Below are 8,742 nucleotides of genomic sequence, written 5' to 3'. Positions count from 1 at the left end.
AATTATTCTCAAACTTTGCCTTATCTGGATCACAAGACATATCTTTATCCTGTATCAGTAAAATCCCATTGCAGACAATGGAACAGGAGTCATCTGTAAAACTGGATCCTGTTCACAATCCCAATATTCTGGGAGAATGGGGGTTTTCACACTCAGGTCTGCAGAAACATCTCACTGTAATTATACTACCAGGCTATGAAGGAGTAGTAATAAGTTGAAAAGAAATATGGTTTACTATGAAAAACTGTGTATTTTGGTTTATTCTCTAGCTGCAGCTGCATAATTTCTTTCTGTTCTCTTAATAGGAGACTTTCCATAAGCCTTGACCTTTGTTCCATGTGTTAATATACATACCTACTTTAATGCTTCTATATTAATATTCTTCTAGACTTAGGGCTACAGCTGTGGTAAACCATGATTTTCTTTAATACACAAAGCACAGAATAGGACACAGAGACGGATTAAGACTAAGGAGCCTCCAAGTGCTCCCCAACCCCTGTAGCTTATAAGGAGATTTCCTGCCTACACCAGGGATCCATAGCTGATGAAAATAAAATTTTGTGTGAGCTAGAAAGACTTCAGAAACTAAGTGTTAGAACATTCTTTTTTCAGTGCTAAAAAATACATTCATGGGAAATTTAGAACTGAGAAAAAAAGAGCTCTGTATAATAAAGAAAGATCTATAATAATACGCCCTTACTATAAGAGCTCAGACCTTTTTTTCTTCATGGCATCCTTCTAGGTCAACATTGTGCAATTCTAACCTTTATAAACTTGTTTTACATTAGCCTTGCCTATTTTAACAGTTGAAACACTTTGTTTTCAAGTGCTGACATTAACATTGAGCTATTAACACAATATAACCAGCAACCATAACTATTACAGCTCTCTTAGACTGTCCTGTCCCCTTCTTACAGTGCAGAAGGCACTTAGCACAATGACCCCTTGTTATCGCTTGCAGGTGGAAGTGCGAGGACTTGGACTTCTTATGAAAAGGGGAAGATTAACTTTCCTTCTGTTTATTTATCTTTATTTCTTCTCTTCCTCATAGCTGGAAGACTTTCACAGCAGAACATGGAGTCCTGACTGGGAAAGGAAGGTGTTGCCCTAAAACGAGAGCATAAAATTGAGCTAAGCCATGAAGAATTTTAATGTAAAATAATAGTAGGAGCATCTCTGGAATATGAAGAAATGCTAATGGCAAGATTGGTGGCAGACAGGGAGCAGGGACAAGCTTTCAGGCTGAGTCTAGAGACCTTTCTTTTCCACGTTAAGGATACTCTGCAATTGCTGCTGTTGTTTCCTCCAGCAGGAAAGTGGAACTTTTTCTACCCTGGGAAATCTTTGAAATGGATGGAAGGCAAATGAGAGCAATTCTGCCTTGCAAGCAGACACGATGAAGATCTGTGCAGTCTGTGTTAAGCCTTGAGTGAAAGACACTGCTCAGTTATCAGCTGAGACAGCCCCGAGGCTCCTAGCAGCTGTAAAATCCATGGCAGTAAGGATTAAAGTCTTTCAGAATGCCATTGGAAAAGGACTGGGGAGAGCAGGCAAGGAAATAGGTAATGGTGAGAAGGAAAATAGCTCAGGATCACGCATAAAGCTGAGACTATGAGCAGAAAGATGGGACAACTGTGTTAAGGGACTTGGGGGTGCTCCTTAAATAAGGGGATTGGACACACTGGGCACATATACCAGTTGTTTGATGTCCTACTCCCCCTTTGCACTGATAACACATTGAAAGCTCTGCGGCTTAACTATTGGCACCAGGGTCTTAACAGCTACGTGTATTTGAACATACTAATTACAGGGAATGGCAACGGAATTAGAGCTGATTCCTCCCTGTTCCTCACTGGCTGGTTTGCCTGATCCCGAGGCTGGGGTCAGGGCCTGTCTCTGCATGGAGCTAGGATTACCCAAAAATCTCTTGTCTGCGTTGCAGGGAAGGGAAGTGAGGCAGAGCCTGGAGCTGAGCAGTGGCAAAACCTGATGGATTGCAGATTCCTGCAGGTGCCTCAGTGCTGTTAAGCAATCTAGAGTGTGACAGATTTGCTTCTAGCGTAGCAGTGGTACAGCCAGGTCATTTGTCAGGGTCAAACCTTTTAGTCCAGGGTTGGTCTGAAGGTTTGTGTGTTCTGAGCAGTTCTGATTGAGCTGGGGCTGAAGAAACTGAGTGCTTTGCAGGCAGCCCCACTGTCAATGCAGAGTGCTCTCTGCAGCTTTCCCAAACCCCTGGAGCTGGGTGCTGCCTCCCAGCTGATGTTGAAATACCCAACTGCAGCAACCCAGGCAACAAATCCTTCTGGGAATGGCACAGTTCTCCAGCTCTGATGATGAAATTGATTCCTGAGCTCTTACACAAGTAAGGATTCTATGACTTTGTGGAAGGTCAAGGAATGACACAGAGCATCATAGGGAGTCAAACCAGGCACTTTAAATAGGAGAGAGACTCCTCTGTGTTTCAAGCTCCAAACTCTGCCTTGGCTGGCTTCCACACACAGACAGTCCTCTAGAGGCCTTCTCGTCAGGAGAGTAAATTTGGCCAGGACCTCTGGAAAGGACTTCTCACTGTAGCTGATATTTTGCTCTTTACTTGTTTAGAAGGAATTAATCTATTTATAGGCATGATTAGGCTCTTCCTCTCTGTCCTTCCCTTAGCATTAGGCAATGAAAATCCTGGCTTTACCTGTGGATGCAGGAATGCTACAGTTAATTTTGATATGCACTGTTATTTATTGAGTCCCAGAGCCCCTGTGTCTCCTTGTTTGTCCTTGTAATAATTAAGTACAAGTTTATCTACAGCAGTGAACTGCAGCAGCACAGCACCTGGTAAGTGAAGAGCAAGTCCTTGGACTGTTCCAGCATACTGGGATAACTGGGCTTCTGGCTGTCAGCTCTTGGCTCTCTGCAGCCTGTCAGGAGGGGAAGCTTGAGCAGTTCCTGTAGGACACCCAGCCCCTGGGCTCCCTGGAAATGGGGGTCCTGGTTTCCCTTGGATGACTGTACAAAGATCTATCTGCAGGTTTGCAGAGCCCAGAATGATGAAGGCTGTCTAGAAACCATTAATAAAGATCAGAACTTGATGGCATCAATAACTGGGCTTCTTGCAGGCTGAGATAGTGGCAGATTGTCAAAATTACTTAACGTCCTGGAACACCACCCATTCCAGTATGAATAGGTTTCTTGTGTACAAGTCACATGATCCTGGTGTTTTCCTGGTGTCTCTGTGGAGACTGGAGACATTCATCTGGTCTATTGGTTGGGGATCTTTGCTGCTTTCAGGTAAATTGTCTTGTAGAAATAAAGAAAGCAGAGATAATCCTCTGAATAATGAAGCATCAGTCACAGAACACCAAAGCATCCTGGCTGTTTTATAGAAGGAGTTGCAAATATTTTGATTTTTCCTTTTTAACACACTACCAGCTTGGCAGAGATTTAGCAAGACTTATGCAAAAATAATTGGCCTTAGGCAAAGCTGAATGAAGCATTCACATGTGGATCCACATCCAAATGAGGCTGGAGCATGGATTAAAGAGTGAAGTAGTGTTAGATTTGGGAAGTCTTCCCTGCCAAAAATTGGGGGTGTTTTTTGAAAGATGTTCCAATTCCAAACACTCTCATTCTCATGAGATTAGATGCTTCCCTTCACAATTGGCTCTAGTCCCTCTATGAAAATGAGTTAAATGAAATTGTTGTTACCTTGGCTATATTAAAATAGTTTTCTCTGTTTTCACTGGCATCTCGGAGAGGAGAGCAATGTGGGTAGGAGGAGGATGATGGCTGGGCACTTCCTTCCCTTTATGGGTGGATTGTCACAGCAGTGTGGAATTCATTGGAGAAAGGGGAAAAACACTGTTTATTGTCCCAGGAATATTTGGGATGACAAATAGGGGACCAGGTGCTTCTGTCTTGCCCAAATTGGACCCTCAGGTGGCACAGAATATTCCTTTGCATTCCTGGTTGCCACTCCCAAGCTCCTTAGCCCTAGTTTATAAGTCCAGAATGTAGCCTCTTAACTATAGCCTGGAAAAACAAATCCCACTTGCTGAAAGATGGGGTCTGTTCCTTGGCGTGACTTCTGGTGTATGTGGTGTCTGTGCAACTCCCAGAAAATCACAGCCACCCCATAAATATCGCTCTGGATGCCTTCAGTTCTGCCAGTGGGTCTGTCTCAGGATTCATAGCAACTTATTCCTTCTGGTTTAGTTCTTTGGTGCCCTGCATAGTGTCACAGCAATGCCCTGGGAGCTCATGGAAATACTCCAACTCCAGTGCCAGAGTCTGGTTGCAGGGTTTTGGTAGCAACAGGTAGGAACGAGAAGCTGCTCTGGTGTTGTGTGTCTTGAAAAGAGGTAACTTGGAAAAAAATTAACGCACTGTCTCACAGCCCCAGTGTGCTGTGGGGGGAAAAAATGAGGTCACAGAGGAAAATTGTGGGATTTAGATTCTGCTGTGCCTGGAGAGGACATGATGGTGAGTGAGATCTGGCTTCTGTCCCATGCATTAACAGAGGGAAACTCTGCCTCAGTTTCTCTGCATTTACAGTTTCTCTGTAAATCTGAGGCCATATCTAGGTCTCCTTTTTAAGAGGTTTTGCAAGTGTGTCATGAACTTTGCAGGCTTGTGTTCTAAGCCTGCTATCAGCACTGATAAAAATGGTTATTAGCTGTACTCTTACTTTAAATCAGAGCATCTTAACTAATTTGGGGACTGGCCAGTGGCTCCAGTCACATGATGAATACCCTTATACTCTATTTCTAGATGATTCAAAGTTGGCTCAAGGCAATGGAGATTAGGTTTAGGGCTTGAGGCAGAGCAGGAAATAAAACAAAGGTGTCTCAATTGATAGTTCAGCTTTCAGTATAATTTTATTGAAGAAAGTAACTCCAGCTTTGGTTTATTCTGAGCATATCAAGGACTTTTGTAGTGTTGCTGTCCTAAGCCCAGGGTTGTCCATTAAGGGACAAAACTGGAGCCAGGAATGGTTTGTAACCACACAAATGCTGCAGCATCACAGTGGGGGGATAGGGAGTAAGAGGGGAATCAGCTGGACTCAGAGTGAGGTCTGGGGACACTCAAAGAGGTTGCAGACAGATTTAAGGTGACAGGGGAAATAATGTAATTGAGGATTTGAGACAGGCTCCATAGCTTTAGGGACTGAAAAAAAAAAGTCCTAATGAAACTGCTGGACTTGGAGCAGTCATATTCCATAGTCACTTAAGCCAGGAGTGAAATTTGGTTGTAAAGATAAGCTGGGAGCAAAGAGCCCCCCTAAAGGTGATGGGGGTGTCTGAGCTTATACAGTTGCTGCTCTGCAATTTCTGTTTCCTTGGCTGCTCAGAGGTATCATCTTATCATCTGCAAAGGGGCCAAGGTGAAGCTCAGGATCAAGAAACACTTTCATTTCTTTTCCATCCTCTGCCTTTAAAAGGTTTTCCAGGAGGCGGGGAGGAGACCCTGCTCAGAGGTGTCTTTCTCTCAATGAGCATTTCTGTCAGGGGAATGCACAGGACTGAGGGGCTTACTTAGCCACCCATCAGGTGGGTGTTCCTTCTATGTGCATGTGTTAGATGTTTTACACTCTTCCTGGCTTAAAAAAAAAATCTTCCTGGGCAATGCCCTTTCCTCTGGCATGGGGCAGATACTAGAAACTCACTTTATGTGAGGCAGATGCTGAGATCTTTTACTCAAAGGGATTTTTATGCACTGAGACCTTCATGCTGAGAGGACAAAGCCTCTGGATTCCCTGGAGCAAAGCATTAGCCTAAATTGTGCCTTCCTCTTTCTAGCCACACATTTGATTTTTCTATACTGGATCAAGTATCAAGCCCAATATCATGCTGAAAAAGGCATACACTTGAGATTAGAGTGTTGGTGTTTAGCAGGATTGATTGTCTGTACAGATCTGTTTTCAAAGGTGATTGCATTTCACTGGAAAAGGGACTTTTCTAGTGATTAAAAATGCTAATTCCAGGGGCTTGTGAAAGGTATCTTTGCCCTTTCACTATAGAAAAAGGAATTCAGATTAAGAGCCAAGGAATTTCTGACTTTGGCATTTTAGTTCATCCTGCCCATTCTGTCAAAATAGGTTTGCATTTTAAATTCTTGTGGAAACTAGAAGCTGAAAACCCAACAGACAGAATTCTTCTCTTCAGGTAAACAATTCTAGTGTGCTTGGCAATGTACAAATGCAGCAGCAAAGTGATCACAACCAGCTGACTCTGCCCTAAGTGGAGCCACTTGGGTACCACCTAAATCACAAATTTAGTAATACAGCAGCAACTTAATTCCTCTTCCCTTAATCACTGCCTCTCATGGTAATGTTTGTACTGGGACTAAACAAGTCAACTGAAAGGTGCTTAATCATTTTCCCAAGGTGCGCCGCACATGCGGGGCTCTGGCACTGCACACAAAAGGCCTGGTAGCACAAATTGACTCCAAATTAAAACTAGTTGTCTCCAGAAAACCAAGTTTAGAGAGAGTGCTGCCGTATCTCTTCTGATTGAACACAATTTCCCTCCTGGACAATGTATTTCCAGCTCTCTGGTGCTGGGCTGACCTCCCTGCTTTTCCTTAGAAGTTATGTGTTACTGACTGACAGACTCACAGCAGTTCTATTTTCCTCAATTCTGATTGCAAAAATGCTTTAGTCAGTAAAATGGAGGATCGTGTCCCTTGGATTAATTCCCTCTTTGAAAAGGGCAGAAATCCTGGTCCCTGGCTGCCCAGCTGCTATTTGTGGCATGCGGGTGCCAGCCTGGGACACACAGACTGTGTCAAATCTCCTGCCCTCCAAACCTTCCCAAATGCACCTTTCACTTCCCAGCCTCCGGTCTGGTCCCAGCTCTCAACCACAAGAGAAACCTCAGGGAGAAGCACTTGTCAGCAAGGCTGTCCTACATGGGAAGAGTCCTGGGGCTCCAACAGCTGCTCGGGGTTTGAGTACTCTTGGCAGATGTTCACTATTCCAGCCACTTCATTAATTTTGGAAACAAAACCCCTGATTATTCCTGACCAAAGCACCCCCTTTTTGATTGACAGCCAGTGTGTGTTTCATCTGACATAACCCACCGTATTGCTCTGGCCACTTACTTTTAAAAAAACATTAATAAAAAGAAATAAAGTTTCTAGAGATGTGTTAGTGTGGGCTAATCCCACCTGCCAGTTAATCTGCTGGGGCTCAGGTGAGGGCATCACATTTCTAGAGTATGGACAGAGGTGCCAGCCACACACCTCTGGATATTCAGCCCTTCAGATGTGAGAAAAAAACATTTAAACACAAGCAGAGTCTCTTGTCCCGTGAGCTTGGGAAGCCCACGGTTTGCTTTCCCTCTTGATTTCTGGGCTGGATCTAGTCAAGCTCCTGAAATACTCTTCAGGAAACATTCCTCTGCTGCGTTGTGTCAGGATTTTCAAAGGCAAGAAAAGCAGGATAAATTTGAAGTGGGGGTAGGGTGGGCTGCAGCTCCTGGCCGGACCCTGAGGAAACATAAGTAGTAAAATGCCATTTGCTGCTGCTTTGGGGCTTAAATCAATGGCTTGCTTACTGTTGCTTCCAAAATATTCTTTGCAATAATTATTAGAAAGTACTAATTGCTAAAGTTAATGTTGCTGGTAATTACTTTGTTTCCTAAAAAAAAAGAAAAAGAAGTGTCTGAAAAAGACGAAGAAAATATGCTCCTGAAATGGTTGATGTCCGAATGAAGAGGTGAGTACTTTTAAAACTACAGTCATAACAAAATCAGTCCATCTGCTTAAATCACCTAGTTTGTTTAGGAATTAAAGCAGCAATTTAAGTAAATCCTAGTTTGTTTAGGAATCCTAGTTTGTTTAGGAATTAAAGCAGCAGTTTAAGTAATTTAGAAAGAGTTATAATGTGGTGGAGGCGAGAAGTTCTTGAACTCCTTAGTGGTTATCATTCTAGGTAAATTCCTCATCGGAAGCTCACTTTAGTTTCTCAAAATAAAAAGAAATAAAACCATTTCCAAACAATTTCTTTTAAATGAGAATGTCATCCCAATGGTTTAAAATTAGCAAAACACTTTGCTTTACATTTGTTTCATTATAATTTGCTGTGCTATATTTAAAAATAATGTAATAAGGTTTTAAGAAAAAAATTTCAATGGCTGTATCAAAAGTCTGATATATTCTTGCATCTGCCTTCCAGTTCAGTGTGTGAACAATGAAAGCGTCTTATTTTGATTTTGAGTCTCTATAAATGAACAACTATATTGCTGAAGCTAAATGAAACTTTGAATTGAAAAAAGTAGTAGTGCTTTTACAAAAGAGGTTAAAGATAGTTTCCAGTGTTTTGAAGGATTTTAAAAAATACAGTCGAAAAAATAAAAGTGGTTCAAATCGTTGATGAGAGCTTGAAATGATTGTTGCCTTTTGCAAAAACAGATTGAGTTTTCTGTTATTAAAATAAATGTTTGCTGCCATTTGGACTGCCAAAGCATGAGAATCGAAGGATGTCTGATACCTTTGTGCAGATTATATTTAAATCCTTGTGTGAAACCTGCAAGTAATATTTTTTTGGAGGGTGGTAAATCTCCATAATGAGCCTCTCTTTACCCATTTAAAGTTAGTGAGCTGGCTGGGCATGCTGGAAAACCTGCAGTAACCAGTTAATCCAGAGGATTCCTCCTGATACACCTTTCCATGAGTAGGGTGTCCTGGTGATTCCTGTCGCAGGCCACGGAGATGAGAAACAAAATTCAGCCCACAGCCTGGTAGGAAAAC

The sequence above is a fragment of the Haemorhous mexicanus genome, chromosome 24, assembly GCF_027477595.1.
Source record: "Haemorhous mexicanus isolate bHaeMex1 chromosome 24, bHaeMex1.pri, whole genome shotgun sequence".
In the NCBI taxonomy this organism is placed as follows: domain Eukaryota; kingdom Metazoa; phylum Chordata; class Aves; order Passeriformes; family Fringillidae; genus Haemorhous; species Haemorhous mexicanus.
This window is presented reverse-complemented; position numbering follows the sequence as displayed.